This window comes from Chlamydotis macqueenii, chromosome 3 (genome assembly GCF_036417535.1).
Source record: "Chlamydotis macqueenii isolate bChlMac1 chromosome 3, bChlMac1.mat, whole genome shotgun sequence".
NCBI lineage: Eukaryota > Metazoa > Chordata > Aves > Otidiformes > Otididae > Chlamydotis > Chlamydotis macqueenii.
In genome coordinates this window covers 107,658,803-107,680,441 of record NC_141558.1, presented here as the reverse complement: position 1 = coordinate 107,680,441, position 21,639 = coordinate 107,658,803, and the positions used below count along the sequence as shown (strand labels likewise).

Below are 21,639 nucleotides of genomic sequence, written 5' to 3'. Positions count from 1 at the left end.
CCAACAGTCCTCTCCTTCAAAGTCCCATAAAAATCTCTCAGTCTTTTTTCCTCTGCACATCAACACATACAGAAACGTTCCAAGTTTGGTTTTGGTTTTGCTTTTTGGTTTGTGTTTGGATTTTTTTTTTGTTTTGGTTTTGGTTTTTTGGGGGGTTTTGGTTTTGTTTTTGGTAAGATGCTACACATTTTGCCGATTTTCCCAAACCAGGTCACCCTAGCACCTTCTTTTCCACAGAAGGGCCAGTAACAGTGGCACTTCAGACAACTGCACTAAGAGATGAGCTGGTCCAAATAAGGCCATCTGATCGATGCTGGCAAGAGGAGCAAAACCTCCTTTGCACATTATCTGCCCCATCGATGAAAGTGATAATAACATCATTCTCTCCCCCTCCCCCTTCTTCAAAACAGCATAAATCTACAGCGTACTCTGCCTAGTTTCTGGAGCTAATAACCCATATTGCGGCTGCAATCCAAAAAACTTAAGTTTTTCCCGTCAAGCGAAGGCCAAATCACAGAATCTCTTTGTCACTTTCAATTCCAGTTTACTGTAATTCACTGTGTTTGAATGTGAAAAATATCACAAATGTTCTAGTATAAGGAATGAGCTGTCTGGCTCCTCTGTGGTTTAACTGCTACGCATACGTCTCCTCCCTCCTCCAGAGCTCTCCAATAGCTCTGAATCCATTCCCAGTGCTATCCCAAGGCTTTGGTCATGGTTTTCCAAAACCACTAAAAGATCAAGTTCAGCAGCTCATTACTGTTTCAGTCTGCAAGTCAAGACAGTGTATTTTTTACAAAGTAACACAGGATATGAGGTTTAGGAGGGACATGACATGGTATCTTCTTCTTCAACTTTGTATAGAATGAACTTCTTGAAAAGGTGAGACGTATTCAACGCTTGGTCAGTGTCCAACCATGTTGCGAGACCCCTTACTTAAAATATGTGCTGCTACCAAGCCAAGTGAAACAAAGAGGAAGCCTTCCCTACAGGGTCTTCTGGGAGGAGGAAGAGGGATCAAAACCTTGAGGGAGACTCCCCAAATACCCTTGTGAAGCGTAAGTTCAAAGCCTAAGCAGAAAGATGTCAGTTTAAATTGGTGAAATGCATGTATCTACTTCTGATGCATTAACTCTGTGTTGATCGCACAGTTTATCAGCTCAGCAGAGGCAACAGCTTTCAAACTCAAGTCATTTCAGTGCAGGTTGTATGAAATGACTTAGAAAAATAACAGTGGTTAATGACACTTTCTGTAAAAGTGAACCGTTAATGAGTATTTTTGAAAATATCCTCTTTTATACACGCAACTTCGCTCAAGACCAGCCCTACACTGCATATAATCACGCTGTACTACAGGAAAGCTGATAGAAAACAACTAGTTTGATGCTAGGAAATCGTAAGAGCACTTTCCCACGATGATGCATCCCTGAACTCCGAAGCCATCATTCCAGCAAAGCTCCCGCAGGCGGCACTGCCTGTTCCTTACAGTGCCACACAGGGCTCCTCAATCTGCAGGCAAAACCAAATGCTTGTAGTAGAAACTGCCTCTCCCTTCTGGTCAGCACTTCAAGCAAGAGCTACAAATCCTTCTGACTTTCCGATACCTGAATCGTCCTGCTTACCGCTCCGGTCTGGTTTGGGTTTGGAAAGTCTGACATCTAAGCACCTATAGCACCTTTCACTTATTTCAAAACTTCCTATCATCAGAATAAACCACGATTCTTTTCTAAAGCACTGGGCATTTTTCAAGCTATATATACATACATTGCTTCTCTCTCGCCTTTACAGAGTGCGGTTAATCTCAGCGGCCCTCCCAGATTTTCACAAAAGTTAAAAAAAAATCCCACACAAACAAACAAAAAACCATCAAAAGATGATGTTTCACTTACACACAGCAGGTCTGTCACTTTGGATGCTTTCTTTTGACGCTAAGCTTGAGAAAATAGACAGACTTGGGTAAGGTGGCTCAGCACAGGACACGTCTGACATACACTCTGATTAAAAACAAGGAAGAGCAGGATAAGTAGGTCAGCCTCAAAATATTTAGGGACTTACAGCCAAGTCCCAGCACAGGCTGTAGGAGTACAGCAGTAGCAAGTCATAGCTACCAGGTACAGCTATCGTATCACAAAATACTGCTGTCCTCTACTCAAAGAAAACTGCTACTCAACAAGTAAGCAATGGATTCTACAGAAACCATTTTCTGAGCCATTTAAGCAGTAACAGCATGTAATGCACTATGCCTACCTGCTCCACAAAAAACAGCCAACAACAACATTTTCGTTATTGAAATTTACGAAGATGGAGATTAAATATTTTAATTGAGCTACCATTACATTGTTTTCTGATTTCATTTTTTAGATAATACTAGTTCTACTGTTAAGTGCTAATCAGGGCCACAGAAAGAAAACTGAATTTGAAACAAACCCATTTAAAAAGAAAACTAAATGCCTCAGCACAGACAAGAGCACACAGTTCAACATTTTCTTTAATAGAAGAGTTTATTTCCAGTACCATTACATTGTGACTCTTCAGTAACGCACATACCAAGAGCTGAAATAGCACAAAACGACATTATGCACGTACACCAGCTACAGTGTTAAAGAGACTAAAGGATTTTAGGGTCCAAGTCTTCACATTGCAAGAACAGTCAAACCCATAGCCAGAACCATGACAGTTGCCAGAAAAGACATGACTTTTTCCTTGACAAATTCTCCAATGCTGTAAGAACGTACAGAGTCATTTTATCATGTCACCTGATGGAGTTACAGTCATAGCCTCTAGCCATTAGCTCTACAGCTGCACTTCCGCCTTGCCCACCATCCACCCCTCCAACATACACACTCCAGGTAGGTGTCTTAACTTGGTCAAAAAAAAAAAAAATAATTTTTTTTTTTTAAATCTACATTTGGTATTTTCACTGATCGCTAGCATCCCCTCTTCTTACAAGAGGTTTTTCTTGAAACTTTTCTCATGAGAAAACACAACTGCAGACTCATTAGGTCTTAGTTTCCAATAGATTTAATTCTAGTGAGGTGCACTAGTGAGGAGCATAAACATCATAATTCTAGTGAGGAGCATAAACATCACTACTGGGCCAAAAATGCTGGTTCAAAAAATAATTTTAAAAAACCCCATTCCACAGCTGGTTATGAACCTGCCATAACAAAAGTTGCTTTATACTGCACATGGTTAAGGAAGGCAAACTGAAGAGGAAAGAATTTCAGCAGTGTTGATCTCAGAATTACTCAAATTCCTTTTCAAAGCTCTGAACTTTGCTACAATTAGGAGAGATGCTGATTTGGCTAATAAACAGTCACACAGATGCACACACGCAAAGTTTCCCTCTTTAGTCTTTTCCACGTTCAAGTCTCTGGTGCTGAGATTTCTGATTAAGAGCAAGGGCTGCCACTGCTACATGCCGATCTCAGACATTAAAAAAAAAAAAAAAAACAAAAAAAAAAACAAAAAAAAAAAAAACACAAAAACCCAACAACAATTTAAAAAAAAAAACCAACCAACCAAAGGCAATAACCCAGCTAGCATTCTAACAGTCATTCTGTAATCTCATTTCTCTGTCAGAAAGCAAAGAACAAACAAAATTAAAAAACTCCAGACTTGTGTCTGGCACACGTAGTAAACAGCTGCTGATACCTGCTTTCACCCACCTTAAGTTTCCTCCAAACTGCTTTTCCATTACAGATGTTGTGTGGTAGCACTTAAAGAGATACTTATCTTTTTGCTTGATGCTTGTGCTCAGGATATCACTACATGCTGTCTTGGAAAAGATCACTGTCCTGCAAATTCGTAATTTGAGCACAGGCTCAACCAGCAGAGGAAATAAAATCATAACAGGCTGCGCGGAAGCAAAGTTGTTGTTGTAGCACAAAGAATCCAATCACAGCAAACAAGTCAAATAACAGTGAACGTAAATTATAGTATGCACAATCTTAAATGAATTTGAATCCAGTCCTATGTGCTGCATAAATATTGTAGTGACAGATAATATATCAATGGATTCCAATACAGGCGAAGAATTTTGTTACTATGGGAGAAACTTACTTACCCTGTCTGCATGCATTTCACCTTCTGACACTTCCTTTTTGCATTTCCATTTCTCTTACGGGAAAGTTCTGACACTCAGCTGAAGTTCACTACCACCATCACACTTTATAGAAAAAGGGAAACAACCTTGCTACCTGCTGAGGAAGGACATCAGGATGCCTATACTACGCAAGGCAGTCTCCCCTGAAATCACAGGACACTGATAACAATGAAGGTTTTTCTGTTGTTTGTTGTGTTTTAAATTAAAGCTTTATAGCCCTCTTACAGAGAAACTTGATATTTTAAGGTCAGTAGAAAAGCTAATATCTATGGGACGAACAAAATCAGTGTGTATTTTAACTTTGCGGAGGGCCAGAGTCAAGGCACTGAGATAGGGAATGACGCCTTCCTAAACTCACGTAACCAGTATGTAAGGCAAACCCTGAAACCACATTCACGGACAAGTTTACAAAGAGATAACGTGCATCCAAAAGCAAATACTCAAAGACTAGAGAACAGCCCAATGCTTTTTAAGAGTATAAATACAGACAAGTCTATTTCAAAGTCAGCTGTTTTAGAGGTATTTCTTCTGTGTGCTTAAAGACATGTTTCTGAAAGCTCCCTAAAAAGTAAGAACACAAAAATGCTGCTCCGCATCACATCAAAATTGCAAGTTTATTCTCTCATGCACACTTTTTTCAAAGCACTGCTCTTTTCCTTCCAGTTTCACTAACAACAGAGCAATTAGTATGCATCAACTCCAATTAGGCTATTTTACCTCTTACGTAAAATGCTTGTAATATGTTCAGCTTCACTATATATTTTCAAAGAAGTAACTTCAGACCTCATTATAGATAAAAACCCACAGAACTTCCAAGAGAAGATCATACCGCTGAAAGACAAAAGCATCAGTGCTGTCTAGAGGGTCCATTTACTTTATTAAAATTTTCCTAAACAACATTAAGTTCAAGTAAACAAGAGAGAAAGATATTTTTCCCCTCAATTGTAAACTCTTTTGGAGCACTAGAGAGAAAGAAAAAAAAAAGAAAAAGATACAAAAGAATGTTTGGTTTGGCATTGCTGATGCTTGTTCATGAAGCAGAAGCCTACTTAAAACCAGGATAATGGATTATTATCACTTTGCACATGGATCCTTCATTACTTTTCTCTCTGTAACACATGGTGACTCCATTATGTTTTGCCGGGAAAGGAATGGGCACAGATTCACTGTCAGGAGAACGGCTCCTATGAAACCCATTTGTATGTTTCCTTCAGCTGCAATTGCCTGAGCCTGGTATTACTGCTGAAATGAGAGGTTTAGACATGAGCTTTATAATTATTAGACAAGTAATACTCGGTTGGCTTTTCCAGAAACTGTCATTTGAACAGCTAGCCAAAATACAGCCACGCATAACAAAGTTACTTATTCCCCTCAGTCATCAGAAAAAGCCCACCTAACTTTTTGACTACAATGAAGCGGTTCATGAAAATTTATAGGGTTTAGTTTTCATCAGAGAGTATGTAACATTAGGCAACAAACACAGCAAATAGCATGAAAGAGTCAACGGTGAAAGCTTTCTGAGCCCTGACACATTCCTGTCGCCCGAATGCCGAGGCTGGCTGTCCCCCAGGCCTGGCTCAGGCAGCTGACTGCGGGACCACTGCACGCTCCTCCGGCTTTTCCCTCTCCCTGCTCTGAGGATACGTACATCTGTGTCTACATATATATAGATTTATATACACACTGCACACACATGGAAAAAAGAGGAAATTAGTAACAGACAAACCAACAGCGCTGCGCACATTAACTTGCAGTTTGTCCAAATGAATGGCCTCGTAACTCCGATTGGGACATTTCCTGCAAAAACACTCCACCATTTATCAAGCCACTCCAGAGCGCAACCATTGAAGCACGGCTCGCAAATAACATATTTTCTAGAGCCAAAGTTTGCAGTTATCTACAGAACACTGACTAGGTGTCAGGAGATGGAAAAGCCACAGCCCTCTCACTGTATATGAGCTTTGAACAATGTGTCCCCAGTTTGTCCCCGTTCTGTACCTGCAAGCTCAGGCCTATTCGCTTTTGTGGCACTGAAATGCATGTGCATACTGCAGAGCACAGAGAAACTGCATCACTTCAAGTGACATTCGTGCTTAACCTCAGTTTTTGTATGGACATACATAAAGATAATAAATGCATATATATATATTCACTATAAAGAATATGGAATATCAAATTAAATAAGAGAAAGGAAATTATTTCACCCACCTATGATCAACACAAGTAGAGAGCCTAGGAGCTGGTTGAAGGGAAACCACACAGAGTAACAATCTTTAACCTGCCACAATTTCCAAAGGAATTTGAATGACCATTTTGACAGAAGCAGCTGACAAACTGCTAAATAAACATTTATTTTGAGTTAAAATACAGTATTCTCTGGACAAGGAAACTCCCTCTGTAATGCCATAAACATATGAAGCTTCTTATCTCTAACATGCTTTTTTAGAAAAGCTGGATTTATTATTAAACATTGCATCACCAAGTGCAGACCTTCACTGGCCCCAGATGAGAACACTAGTTTCATTCAGAAAAAATGTATGGGGAAAAAATAACATCACTTACGAATGTTATAGTTGGAAAGGTGATTTCCTTCAGCTGAATGTTTTTCTCCTTTCTACATCAGTCTAAGAGACATGGTTTGAACAAATCAGTTGTTTACAACTCAACAACTGCATGGAGACTGAGCCATTAAGCATTTTGACAGGACTTCATTCACCTTCTCAGAAAATAAAACAAATAAATAACCGAGACTTAGCTTTCAAACTTGGAAACAAAGAAATACCTATTCTGTAGTAAAATAATAGTCATCTGACATTACCTCACAGACAGTTTATAAAAGAGTGTGCAATTGTTGAGAGTCTTTTGGAGATTCATAAGATTCTTGAAACAACTCTAGTAATTGACCTTTTCTTGGTGAACTACATGTTCTTTTGTGGCTTTCAATAAGATAGGATAAAAACTATCCCAAATCCTTCAGTGCTTTAGACTGAAAAAGGAGAGTGAACATTAGGAAACCTCATGTTTGAATACAGGTTATTAAGGGATAGTCAATAAAGGGTTTCCGTTAACTTTATCTTATTGTTTCAGAAGGTGTTAAGATTACAAATCTTTTCTACACTAACAAGATACTTTTCACCTAGAAAATGAGTCCAAATTCTCCTCTCTTCACCTTCTCCACCTTCTTGCACCAGCAATGAAGGTCACCTTTCTTACCTTTCCACTTTAACCACACTGAACAGTGGAGCTTTTTCTCCTTCAGTAGAGAATCCGAAACAAATCATGCATTAAGCAGTCAGTTTTTGCTACTCTAGCTGGGATGCCAGAATTACTGATAAAGGGATGTCTCTCTTCCTATCTATTCCTGCCAAGTAAAATTTTACTAGAGTGAAAGATGGGTCACAACACTTCAACAACACTACAAGGATGCATGAAGGGTAATCAAGTATTTCATTTCTATCCTGAGAAAGAGAAGGTTATGAAAGAGCAAACCGCTACATAAAGGAATTCAGTTCTCTGTAATTAATTAAGTTAAAACCAATATAATTTCCCAAATTATGCCAAGAAGTTTCAAAGGATGTGGAAATACTATGCATGGTATTATAAGTGTGGAGGGATACAAACAAGACAACTTCACAAATCACTGTACATGAAGTCCTACAGCAAAACCGTACACGAAATGTTACAACAATAAGAAACAGTCAGACACACTTCTTTCATTTTTATAGCGTGTATATCAATGCTGCAGTTCCAAACACAACTAAAATTCATGAGTTACAGTGTTTTCCCACTAGCAATGCAATACATCTCTGGAGTACAACAGAGATGAGTATGTCTTTCCAGTTACTTCAGTTTATGTAAACACGCAACATAAAATCAGGCCACAGGAACACAACTGACAACTCCTGAAGAACCCATTTTTTAAGAGGCAAAGCTTTGTATTTCATTGGTCATCTGCTCTAGTACTGGAAATCAACGCAAGTAAGGACAGGGTGGGAGAGGGATCTCTGAACAGGCATGACTAAAGTAAATATGCAAGGGGATATTCCTCAAGTCAGTACCAAGAGCTTCAGGCAGTTTCCAAAGCCTTTTGAATTCTCAGAGCTAAGCCCAGTGAATTCAGATGAAAGTTCCTTTTCTTCCACTTTCAAGGGAAGAAATAAGTTAAATGAACTTTCTGCAAAACAGCCTCCCAAGTTTAGTAATTGGGGGACAAACCTAAAGCACTACCAAGACACAAGCTAAGCATTTATAAACCTTAATGGTTTATTCAAATATTAAGTACTGATGTATCGAACCAAAAAACACAGAGGTATTCCAACAATGCTCTCGAGTTATGTAATTCCATCCTTGGTACATAAAAATCTCAGTTCCTCCATTCTTGCTGCCTGGCCCACATTTTGTACTCTGAGGAACACATGCACACAGGGTGCATACTAACGACGCTGAGCTTCCGCTGAATCCGGCGAGAAGCCCTGCTCAGTAAGGACAACACCTGGCCCTGCCTCAGCTCCAAGATGATGTCAGTCTATTCAGGAAAAAAAAAAAAACAAAACACAAAAACAACTAACAAAAAACCTCCCTGTTGTATTTCAAACACACATAAAGGGCTATGCATAGTATCACAAAAAGCAGGAAACCACTCCATCTCATAAGCAACTGAGATTCTGCAGCACTCCAAGCCTTACTGAGTCTAGGCAAGAGAAGGAGGTGGAGGAAGAAGCATTTGCTCCCTTTAGATTTGATGACAGTTACTCCATCTCTCTTCCACACCTGCCCCTGTCCCCACAGCCAGGGCAGTATTCCCGGGGATATCCCAAGCCAGTATCACTTTTTACCCAATGGTCACCACCACGTGCTGACCCACCAGGACACGTCAATTTAGCAAATGCCAAGCCAATTCCAAATTCTTGTGTTTTCTTTATTAAAAAAAAAAAATATATTTTCCTTGGTTCCTAGCTTCTCCATTTTTCCCTATGAAACAACCCATCCAGAAATTCACTTTGAAATAAACACCACCACTGCAGAGCAAGTTTACTCAAACAAGGTACTAAAAAGTCTGCGCAGTAGAGAGATGCTGACTGAGGAGATGGGCTCATATCGAACAAAAAGTGACCCATGATTTTCCACACAGCGAAGACACGCACAGGATTGCTGGACCAACCTGCAGATTCTCTGATGCTGAATAAAGGCTGAGCTCACGTTGCAGAGTTTCACCGTTGGAAACGTGAAGGCTATCCTTAAATTAATGCACTAGCTGTGCCCAAAAAGCATTCCTGGGCGCGAAAGCAAGCTGGGACAGAATAGCCCACGAACCATTTTAGTCTCCAAAACAGGGTGCATAAAAACCATCTCTCTGGAGAGATGGCTGGGCTAGGGACTGAGCCATGCCTGGAAGGTATCTGGGGAGAAGGCTGGCTGTAATTCCCCCAAATCATACCAGCAAACACAACCATCTTCTTCCAGGCCTGGCAATGTTCTTAGGCCCATGTGAATTTAATACAGATGTAACCTTATAGGACTCCTCTCTCAGGCCACCTATGCTCACAGACTTCGCTGAAATGTCGTTTTAAACATTTTTGTCTTGATTTAATTTAGTTACAAACTCCAAAGATTTAAAGAACTCTGGAGAGCCAGAGACAGACACACACAAGCATAAAAAAGCAGAACAGTCAGGGGGAAGAAAAAAAAAATTGAATAAAAGACAACTATACTCTCTGGAGAGCAGAAAGTATTACTACATTCAACTGAACTACTCTTCCCTTACACATATGCCACTGGCAGTGGCAGGGGTCACTTCTACCTTTCAGTCCTGACCTTCAAAACAGATCAGATACAAACCCTTTAAGAGGAAGCATCATTTTCTGTCTCTATACCTGTGGACACCTTTCTCTGCAGCATCTCAGCTCCTGTGTAGCCCAAAGGCTGGTGGACACCTCCTTCAGCTGTATCAGAGCGAGAGGTGTCCTACAGGGAGAGCTCAGAGGCGGCTGCCCAGCTGTCCTGTAGCGAGAAAGCTCCTCACATAGCTGTTCCAGACACAAATCTGAAGTCTAGGTGTTCCTGTGACGCTAGCAGGCTAACATCAGCATGAAATATAAAGCAGATCCTTAATGGAAGGGAGTTTTTTTGCGGTTTGGGGGCTCTTGAGAGGTTTGGGGTTTTCTTTTTGAATCTAACTTCAGTACAGTTTAAGCAAAAGCCATTAAAGTTTGGGAAGAAGTTGCAATAAATCATAATTATTACAAAACAAAGGCCAAAATTTTCAAAATTGGTTAGTGGGAAATAGGAACCCAGCACACTTAAAAATAACAACAGTGTAGGTCAAAGTAACTACCAAACTTCAAGATTATCCATTGTTTTTGAAAGTTTTGAGAGTCTTACACCTAAACCTAAGAAAATTTCAATCTATTTTAAAACACACATCCATGTGGTGCTTCTGTCAAATCATTCTTCTTATTTGGCTTTATTTCTAAAACAGATAGGAGGAAAGAAAAGCCTAAACAAAACCAAGGAACAAGGTTTGGATTACATAAACCCCAGAGGACTGAATTAACATAACCTTTATAGTGTGTCTAGAATTATTTTGTCTTTTTCCAAAGTTAGCTGTCAGCAAAATTCATACACAAACTCAACTATTTGATTAATTCGTTACAAAAATTACTAGTTAAAACAGATTACCTGTAACTACCAGCTTCAAATCTCCGAAGCTGAAGATTCAGTGTATTTCTCTAAGGAACTAAGCGAACCACTCCACTTTTCAGAGAAGTAATTACAAGAAAAATATTTTTCCTTTTCCACTTCAAGCGCGTATTAAAACCGAAATAGTTAATGAAGTCTATCTTGGAAGTACAGGTTTGCAATCCTAGATTAACATATAAGAATCACCAAGGCAAAATGATTTGTTTACTTTTAGTGATAAAGATCAGTGGCAGGAAGTACAATGCTACAGAGATATTAAAATATTTTTATTATGCCTATTTATAAATAAATGTATGTTTACATTGTGCTTTCCACATACACAGAATTAAGTATGTATTTTTCTATCAGTACTGACAATTCATTTAAAGGAAAACCCCCAGCTACTAATCTCATTTCCAGCAAGCACGCAGCAGGCTTGTGTGGCTCGTCTTGAAGACCAACATCCAAGCAGGCAGGGAAGGAAATTTCTCATGCAGGGGAATTTCATGCCTCCCTCATTTATAGTTATTTACCCTACAGAATTTACTCAAGTATCTATATCCTTATGCCTGATAAGGGTACAGATAAGACAAAATATGATTTGACAATACCAAGAAACGTACACTGCTCTGTGCTGAAAGGCTGTAAAACAGCTTTATGAGAATTACTGTTTCAGGCACTTAAACGACATCTTGGGTTGCAACCTAGGTACATGGAACGAGTAGCAACAGGGATGAAGAGCTGGGGACTCATCTGATTATCACACACGCCCTATCGTACCACAGCAGATGAAGCACAATGGCACTTGTGCGGGGCTCCTCCAGTCCCCAGAGTGAAAAGCATTTGGGTATTTGCCTCTCATCTCTCCTATGGGGGTGAGGAATCAAATCAAGCTCTTCTCAGAAATGGAGAATAACTGGAAAACAGAAAACACTGAATGGTTAAATTTGGTTGGTTTGTAAGGATATTTTTTTTTTTGCACAGAGCACTCCCACTCCATTATACGAGCAGTAAGCTTCCACTCCTGGAAGACAGTCCTCTCTCACACACATATTTAAAAAAAAAAATTACCTAAATTTTATAGTTTCATCTAGCTTTTATTTCCTTGTTCTATGCATAGTAACAATACAGATATTAAGGCTAGCACAAGCAAGTTACCACAGGCGTCTCTGCGTCTCTTGAAGTCTGCTGGACATCAACAACCCAGCAGATGATCATTACTCCAAACTCCCCAGCCTCCAGCATCATTAATTCAAGAGCAAACTCATTCCAGTGGGCTAGACCCAATTCATAAAGAACTCATTGTCCTGGCTAAATTAATAGTTTTAGATCTTGCATTACCAGATGTGCTTCAGAGAGATAATAACTTTTTAAATTATAATGTGCTGTTTAAAGTCCACTTCAATGTTATTTCTCATAAATATTAGTCTATGAGGCAAACTTTAAAACTATAAACCTATTCCCAAAATAAACACAGAAAACTCTCTATTTTTGGTTTAGATTCTAGACAGATTTGGCACAAGCATCCTCAATTATGCTGCAACCCACTTGATCAAAAGCTCTCTACTCTGAGACTAAAAGTCTTTCCAAAGGCTTCACTTCACTCTGAACATTAATAAAACCTCAACATTGGTGCATCCAATAAAGAGACAGGCAGTTATGGTGCCTTCTACATAAGCAAGACAATTTCAACCAATAATAATAATAATAATAAACAGGACAAATCAAATTTGTAAGAATTTGGAGTAGGTCTCAACTTCATTGATAAGTCATCAGCAAGAGTTTTAATACATGTCAAATGGGGAATAAAAACGAACAGAGGGAATAATTTGTTATGCCTTGAGTCACGTGGTGTCTGACATTTGTCAGACTGTTCGCATTAAAACAACAGAAGAATCTTTTCTATAAGAACAAATTGCAAAAATGAACATCAATACACTAGAAGCAACTAGTAAGCTATGTTTCCAACTTCAGGAAAAATAAAAAGTAGAATTTTGAAACCTCCATGTTCTTTGTGAGGAAACGGTATAGAGCAGGGAAGGATTGTAATCCAAATAAAAATAATAATTAAAAAAAGAGAGAGAACTTTCCAGAGAGACAGTATTCACTTCAGTTTTAAATTACATTGTTATTTCTCCACGGACTGGAACCATAGTCTCTTTCAATCCTGCATCTCAACAACTTCTCTTGCTGATAGTTTTGCTGAAAACTGTCTGTTTGTGTGAAATGTTCTGTTTTCAATAGATTGCTATTTTCCAACAAAACATTTTTGGATGAAAAATTCCTGACTGGCTTCACTTTTAAAATAATTTCTCAAGTGTAACATTTCATAAAGTCCAACGCCTTTCCTTACTAAAAAGACTACACTGTGTATCTTAAAAGATATCCACTCACTCTCATCCTGATACAAAACAAGCAACATTAGTGTTTAAAACTGTATATATGGAGAATATTATTCTTAAGTAATCTATTCCCACATGGAGGAAACAAATATAACATTATGATTTTAAGGTATTTTCTATTCTATCTTGAAAGCAGGATTAGAACGTACATCTCCAACAATCTTTAACCTCAATTTGACCACAGAAGACTGCAATACCCAAATACAAAATATACAACTATCTTTACTAAGTAACTTCACACATCTAAATTATATAGTAAACAAATATAATCCAGGCTGGATTTACCCTTGAAGTACAGTTTAAAGCCACAGCTGAAGGAAAGAAGTTAGGGCTGACGTGTCTGTGGGGGTGACACACTCTTGAGAGGTGACAAGGGAGCGAGGGAAAAAACAGGAATATTTTCTCTTAAAAAGGATAACAAAGAAAGAAAGAAAGGAAAATCATAGTTATATTTCCTATCAAACCCCATACTGGTATAATTCTTAATTACAAAAGAAACTTATGAATCAAGAACAAAAAAGCATTTGATGTACTGTACTTATGCAACTGAAGCTAAGTATGCAAAGCAGGGCTTTTTTATGTTGTGTTTTTTTTTTTTTTTCAAATTGCTACATAACATAATAAAAATATTTACTTTTACAAAGGGTCAAGTGGCCAGAACATAATTCTCCCAGAAGGAAACCAGATGTTTAGTATCTTCAAAGTGATGTCCGTGCTGATAAAAGCAGTAGCTAATCTTTCTTTTAGAGGTTGAAGTTCTTGCTGAAGTTTCTTTTACTGAAAAGTTATGTATCATGCTTTAATGAATATCTGCCTCAACAGAACAAGTATTTTTACATTTTTAATAGGATTTTGGTTTGTGTGTATAGTCACTAATGCATCAATAACCAAAGACCCATCTTTGAAACTTTTGTAAAATAATCTATATAATCCTGCTCTAAGTCACATATTGCATCTTTAGCTCAGGATGAAAGAAGTCACATCTGTTCCCAAAGCCAGGATCCCATAATAAAACATTTTAGCAAACTTCTACATAGCAATTGAATACATTAAGTCACACAAATATTCAAGTAATTCTCATCAGTCATACAAGAGGTGGAGAACAATACATCAATATAGTGCTTAGAACTGCAAAAATCTCAAATTAACAATTTATTATCTTTCCTAAAACTTACCATAATGCGTTAAAAGATCCGTAAAATGGAATTTACAAAGACTTGAGCAAATAGATCTCAACTGATTCTGTGGGTTTTTCCTGTATTACTTGGCTGGTGCCATGACTAATATTTAGCTACAACATAATGCTTGCCAACAGATGCAAGATAAGTCTGAAATCCTGTGGGGATCGGCGAAATGTTTAAAAGGCTTTGGAGGCATGAACAGGGTCTCTGTGTATCTCACTCAGAAGGCAAAAGGATTATTTAGTTGCTTAAATTACCCTTAGACAAGACTATTAAAAAAAAAAAAACAAAAGAAAAAAAAAAGACAGACCAGCTTTATCACTAGAAACAAGGGGAAAAAAATACATCCAATTTAAAATTGTTTTTCTGGCACCTGTTTTTCCATTTTCTGAAGTTTGATCTGATCAGGAAAAAGCAGCAATGACAGAAGTTTAACCTTATCTACGTTGGATAATTACACAGTTGATTACTCCACACTGTCTGCAAATTTAGACTGTGGGTGGAAATTAGGTCAAAAGAAGGGTCACAATTTTGACACCAGCACCATAAGGGCATGTGCATCACCGAGGCATTAACCGCAGCGTGATTCATTTATGGTACCATGAATTTTGTATTCAGCCATGCTGATGTTTACCTACAGCACAGTACAGTCTTCCTCACTTTTCCCATCTCTAGTGGCCAGGTGCACCTGTTATTTGAAAAACCCATTTAGCTTAATGAAGACTGTAAGCTTCCAGCTAAAGAGTATCTTATGGATATGAAGCTGTACATCTCAATATCTCTTTTGATAAGTGACAAGAAAGGGCTGAAAAAAAAAAAAAACCAACAGTTTGATCCAATAGATATCAGAAAACCCCAAGAAAGAGAGCAGCACTAATTAGTGTGCTAATTTTGGTTAACCAGCTTCATCCAAGCTCAACATAACCACTATCAGTTTAGGTACCAAAATACTTAGTCTGTGCGAAAGCAGAGTACTGGCACCTTGCTTAGAATAAATCCTGCAATTAAACATGATAAAAGCAAAAGGAAGGAACATAGGACAACAAAGTGAGTGGTAGGATTCAGATTTACAGAGCTCTTTCAATTAAGAGTTTTTCAAGAACTTTCTGTGGCCAGAAAGAACAAAAAGGTTCCCTGCAGGCACACTCAGGGTTTGCACAGAGCGCATCCCGCTTTCACTCACTTCCTTATAATACAGGAGTCAGAAAGAAAAAAAAATTGTGGAAAAATTGTGGCTAGTGTGATGCAGAGGACAAGCTCTGATAGGCTCCACTACCATCCCATACCTCTTCACCCAGCTGCTTTACTAGCATCTCTCAACCATTTCCCCTGACATCTGTCTTCCCCACCTTCAAGTCCTCTTCCCTCATGCCAGACCCTTTCCTATACTCCGTCATTCATCTGTCCCCAAAACTTCCCTCTCTGCATTCTGTAAAGCCAGGAGCTTCTGCTGGCTCCTTCCCCAGCCCCTCTCAAGGAGGGCAGCAGCACACCACAGAGCTCCACAGCAAGTTCCTCAGCACTCCCAGGAGTTATGCTGCAACACATCAAGATGTTCTAGCAGAAGATGGACAATGGTATCACAGACTTCGAAACTGCGTGCTAGAAATTGTAGTGAAAGCTGCGTGAATGTTTCAGCTTTTGGGTCCTTGGTATAACTGCTATTTTGTTTCCCCCTTCTCCAAAGGAAGCCATTTTCAGCGTGATTTTGGAGTGATACACCTACAATGCAGTGACTATACTATAAAGACAGGACTTATTACCTACACCATGCAATCAAAACACAGTACATCCCTGAAGTCTTTGAATATCTCTTTTTTTTTAATAGACTTATTTGGAAAACATAAACAAGTCATTTTGTTCCAGCGTGCAACTTGTTTTTCTCCTCTGGCTACACCTGTGGCAAAGGAACAATACTGTCACGTCACCCATACCCCCTCTATTAACTAGTCCTGAACAGGAAAAAAAAAAAAAAAAAAAAAAAGTAGTCTTCAAGACAGTTTCACTGCTGTACAGGATGCTCACCAGAAAACAACAGATGTGCTATAATCACTACTGCCCATTCATTTCCTTTCTGCCAGAAAGAAAGCAGCAGTCATCAATTAAGAACCCCTATCTGCGGGACACAAAAGGAAGTATACACTTTTCCTTGGTCATTTGACCATAACAATAGGAGATGGCAGCGGGAAAGGACTGACCAGTCTGAGCAAGCATGTGGTTGGGGGGGAAGACAGGGGTGAGCGAGCTTGTCTTTTTATATTTTTTTAAAAAATAAAGGTAAGAATTCTTATTCAACACCTTAATATACAAATGTTTAAAAAAATAAATCACTTTGTCTATAGATTATACAAAATCCTAATTATATTATTCCTGAATTTGTCCAGATTCATTTAATCTTTTTCACAGCAAAAAATCCCAAACATGTGAACTGACAAGAAAATTAAGCAGCATCTGGAAAAACCGTTTTATCAATTAACAAAGACTTTTTAAAAATAGTTACCAAATTTTTACAAAACCGTTAGTGTAAATGTACAAACTGTTTAGACTTTCAATATGTCACTGGCACAAGTTGTTTGGATTAATTTTTGTGAAAAGTCTAGCCAGATTTGCGGATCCTTCTGTTAAAGATTACATTCACTGGTCAGCTTCACCACTCTGAAGCAGAATGACAGCTTTCATAAAATTGCCAACAACAGAAAACCCTAGAGATGGACTTTAGATTACACCTGTTTCAGTCTGACTACAATCAGCCACAAATGGTTTGGGAGAATCTTACTAAAAATTGCTAGCCTTCATTAAGGCATTAGGTCCTAATCTAGCATGCTAAATTAAATCCCAAATATTACCATGGATACTAATGCAACTGCTCTAAGAACCTAGCAGGCACTTCCCTCAATAGGAAAGCTTTTATAGGCCTTCACATCGCAACGGAACCCCTGTTTTTGCCCTGTACCTCTGCTTCATCGCGTACCAAAAATAGAACTGACTTACAGAAAAGCTCACACGTGGGCATGCATCATTCCTCTCCACCCCCACAAAGATTTGCAAGCCCTCATACCATTAAAGACATGGCCTAAACAAAGCATTCAGTGATGCACAGATGCTCAAGGAATCTTTTTCTGTAGTGACTTTGAGCATAAACACACTGCTTATTAAAACACATCCTGAATTGTTAGAACAAAGTATATTGATCTGAGGTTTCCTTCTCTGCTATGACAGATTTTAAGAGCTGTTGAAGCCCATTTTCATTCTTTCCAACAACTTACTGAAACAATTACAACAGCAAAATATTAAGAAATTTCATAAAATGTCTCCCTCATCATCTCAAAAAGTTTTTCAGAATGAAAATATTCTTAAAACCTCCAGATTTAAGTCTGGCACATGAAGCAAACTTGGCAAAATTACTGGCAGTTATTTGGTACAGAGTTAACATCCATCCCTTAAAGCCATATCGGCCCAAACCATTAAGCTATTCTTTTTACAGAACACCATTCCTCATATTTTAGGTTTCTTCCTTTTTCCCATGAAATTCATTCCTTACTAAATGCACTTCATCTAGTCCTTGAATGCCTTATCCCCTTAGCTGATGCATTCCCACACACTCCAGTTTTGTTGATACAACAATTTTCTGAAACACTTCACAGTGAACGCTTGTCTGCCACAGATCCCAGAGAATCCTAGGAAATACTCTGCCTCTTTGGACACATGCACAAGCCATGTTATCTCAGCTTTCAGAAAAAGAGGTTATTTGAGTCTGATGGTCTGGTTTAGCTTTTCTGTTCATCATGAAAACACATTAAAACCACCGCAACTTGAAACGAAGGCCAAGCAGCACATTTGAAATTAAATGGAAATCAAGGAGGGGAGGAAATTTGTGCAAGTAAGTAACTTAAGGTCACCAGGTATTTGGATATGCATAAATTTCAAGCTAAATAAAGTGATTTGCCGTGTGGAACCTGGGAATGTACAGTCCCTCCACATTTGTGGACAAAAAAATATGCTAGTAATTAACTATCAGCAAATAACACAGACAACTAGTGTACTGAATTTAGGTCACACCAATTATTTTTCTCTAATGTATGTTAAAAACATGCAACCTTATTCAAATCTTGTTATTTTTAGAAAACACCGAAGAGGAATTTCTGGTCATTCCTCTCTCAGCCTCCGCAAAACGTTTTCCCGCTTACAGAAACTGTTTTCCCTTGGATCCAAAGGAAAGTAAGATCTCGTTAATGTGTGTCAGATGTAAGCTTCAACTGAATGCTATACAATCCTGCTAGTGTTCACCAGTTAAAGCTATGCAATCTTAAAGCATGGGATCTGACATAAAGTTGCCACTCTCCTAAAATTTTATAAACATTTGAACACAATTGGGTCATCAAAACATACTACAAAATTGTATTACAAGCCTCACTATCAGTAGAGTAAAATAATAAATATTATTAATTAATGGCCTAATACAGCATATCAGTAGTCTCTCCGTAAGTCACAGAAGCCAGAGAGGCAATTAACATAACGTACTTTTTTTTCTTTTTAAACCATGCTACACTGGTTTCAGCATTAGCACTGGAAGGAGCAAAGTAGGTTATTTACTTATAAGTCACTGAGCTTTTCCAAATAGCAGTGTCCACGCTGTCACCCACAAAGCCCATCACTGAATGCCTGCTTTCTTCAGAGAGAAGAAAAGATTGCTTTGGGTTGGCACCAGGACTGAAGACTTAATCTCCCCTCACTGCTTAGGTGCCCCAGAATTTTAATTTAATTAGCATAAAACCTCACTAGAGTGCACATTGAGAAAACCCACCGTGTTGGCTAGCCAAGATTTCAGGCCTACAGAGTACAGCGGCCTATAGTGCATTTCTATGCTAGGCAGCCTCACAGTTAACTCCAGGTACGCTCACTGAACACCAGTGGTACTCACAAGCACCATCTCTTAATTTAAAAAAAAAAAATAATGAAAAAGTTAAAATAATAATTAAAAAAATTTACCTGGTAGAGCACTCGCCAAGTAAACGACTGTTAGATTAGGCAAAGCGGAGTCACTTTTCCTCTCCTCTGTTGAGTCTCTGGCATTCTGCAGAAAGCAGGATAGAAATTATGGAATTAGAGATGGGATAAAAGGGAGCACAACCCCACAGCTCAGCGAGGGGCCACGCTCGCCCCAGTTCATACCCTCCAAGCCATGCTCGCTGCCCTGCCTGCCCGTTCTGCCTTAAAGAGCGGCTGAATAAAACAAAGCATGGGCTGAATCCAGTTCTGACAGGCCAAAGGGTCAGATTTTTAATAGGAATTAGACACTAATGTGATTCTGAAAATCCCATTGAGAGTCTTACCACCTCTGCGAGCGCCTACCTACATCTCTTTATAAATCTAGATCAGAGAGTTTGTCTCTGGTTACACTGTAAGTCTGTGGCGGAGCAGGGAAGTGCTGCTGGGTTCCCCAGCTCCAAACCCCAAAAGCTTCAGGCCATGCTCCTTCTGGAAATTGCTAGCACCGATTTTAAACTTAATTATCTTTAATGCCTGGAAATCTCAATCCAAACGAACCCTCACTTTCCTGGTGAGCAAAAGAAGGACACGCCCCTAGCCATTAAAGCAAATGGCAGCCATGGGTCACTTTCCAAGATCTCTCTGGAACCTGCATCTGATCTCGATATTTTCAAAAGGTCAACAAATAATTATAAAAATCCAAATGAAAATATTGTTTCTTCTACCACTTTACAAAAAGCAGTCATTTAGAGACAATTGTGGTGCAGCTTTTTCTAGCAAAATTTATTCATCTACCTTGAAGCTTAAAAAAAACCCCACAGGATTCTTGATTTAATGAGGGAAAGAACTCATTTCCTTTGCCAAATCTGTAACTCTTCCCAGCTTCAGAACATTGACTGGAACATCAACCAGGAACTAAACAAAGATACCTTTTTTATTATTTTCATTTATCTAAGCCATTGCTTTATGTTTGCCTGTTCTAGATTACCCCAATATTAATTTATACCTCCTTCCTAGCTATTTCTGTGCTATGGACTCAGCCAAAGGTGACAGTGAAGAATCCACAGAAACCAAACATGAAATGTTCTTGCTCTGAACGTTCAACAAGCTATTGAATGTAAGACTGGATTTTTTTTTAAATTTTTTTATATCACCATAAGGCCTGTTTATATACTTGGAGTGGAAACAGTGCACACTCAGCTGCAATTGATTTCCTGTATGGCAAAATACCTCAGGCATTCAGCTGGCTGGGAACACTGCAGAGGCCTCTTACCATCACCAGTTTTTTTGAGACCAGGAAGCTCTGCACCATGCTTGTTCTTATGCCAGAATAAATAGAGTCCCTGCTGAGTGTCCAAGTTAATCTGGTCTAGGGGAACCAAATCAAAAACAGGCAAGATTTTATTTTTCAAAAATCCATTTTAAAAATATCGGTCTACTTTCAACTTCAACAGCAATACAATTAATTAAATCTTGCTAATGTGGCATAATGCTCCTCTACAGATGTTTTTTAAATAGAAGAACTGCTTCATCTGAGAGATACCTTTTTTTTTTAAATGAAGTATCAGTACATTTTCCCTCATTCAGCTGCTATATTTACAGCAATAAATCAATGCCACAAAGCAATTTAAGAGAGTATATTTTTCCCTGTTGGCATCACTAAGTGACAATTGTAATAACAATTCTATTTACTGCATTTAGATTTTTCTGTTCATAACTGAATACACAGAATAGCTTCCATTAACATTTCTATGAATTTGAAGAAGGAAATACATGAGTAGTCTTACCAGGTTCCTGTGATTAAACTGTAACAGTTGTAGCATTCAAATATCCACCCACCTGACTGTACCTCAAATTGTAAATTAAGCGAAACAAAAATACAAAGTGAGCTGTAATTACCGTCCTGCTTTCCATTTAGTCCATGCAAGTTTCCCTAGTGTCAAATCCTCCAAAGGCAAAGGACTCCATTTCAACTCCTAGAGAAACTAATTTCTGTAAGAACCCTACAAATATACCTGGCAACACAGCCACTATTTAAATATACACACATACACGTGTATATATGGGTGTATGTATGTATATATATACATGTGCATGTATATCTGTAAATAATGTGTGTGGTTTCATATATATATATATAGTAAATAAAAATCAGGAAACCAGACAATCCTGAAGAAGTCTAAACTTTTTACAGGGGCACTCTTGTTTGACAGAAGTTTCATCAATAACAGCTTTTTAGTTCCAGAGTAAAATTACTGGCCTAAAGCTGAGAGAGATTCTTTAG

The 21,639-nt window shown here is 38.5% G+C and overlaps 1 protein-coding gene across 5 annotated transcripts in view; it reads right to left on the bottom strand.

Annotated features, from left to right (window-relative positions):
* PLEKHG1 (pleckstrin homology and RhoGEF domain containing G1) overlaps nucleotides 1-21,639 on the bottom strand; it is a 136,248-nt gene that overhangs the window by 103,796 nt on the left and 10,813 nt on the right. For 4 of the 5 annotated variants that reach the window (XM_086744981.1, XM_086744983.1, XM_086744980.1 and 1 more), the window contains exon 2: nucleotides 19,356-19,440. The gene's annotated coding sequence lies outside the window, so the exon portion shown is untranslated. Of the gene's footprint in view, nucleotides 1-1,889; nucleotides 1,976-19,355; nucleotides 19,441-21,639 lie in introns of those variants that run through there. The other variant, XM_086744982.1, reaches the window with a different exon arrangement.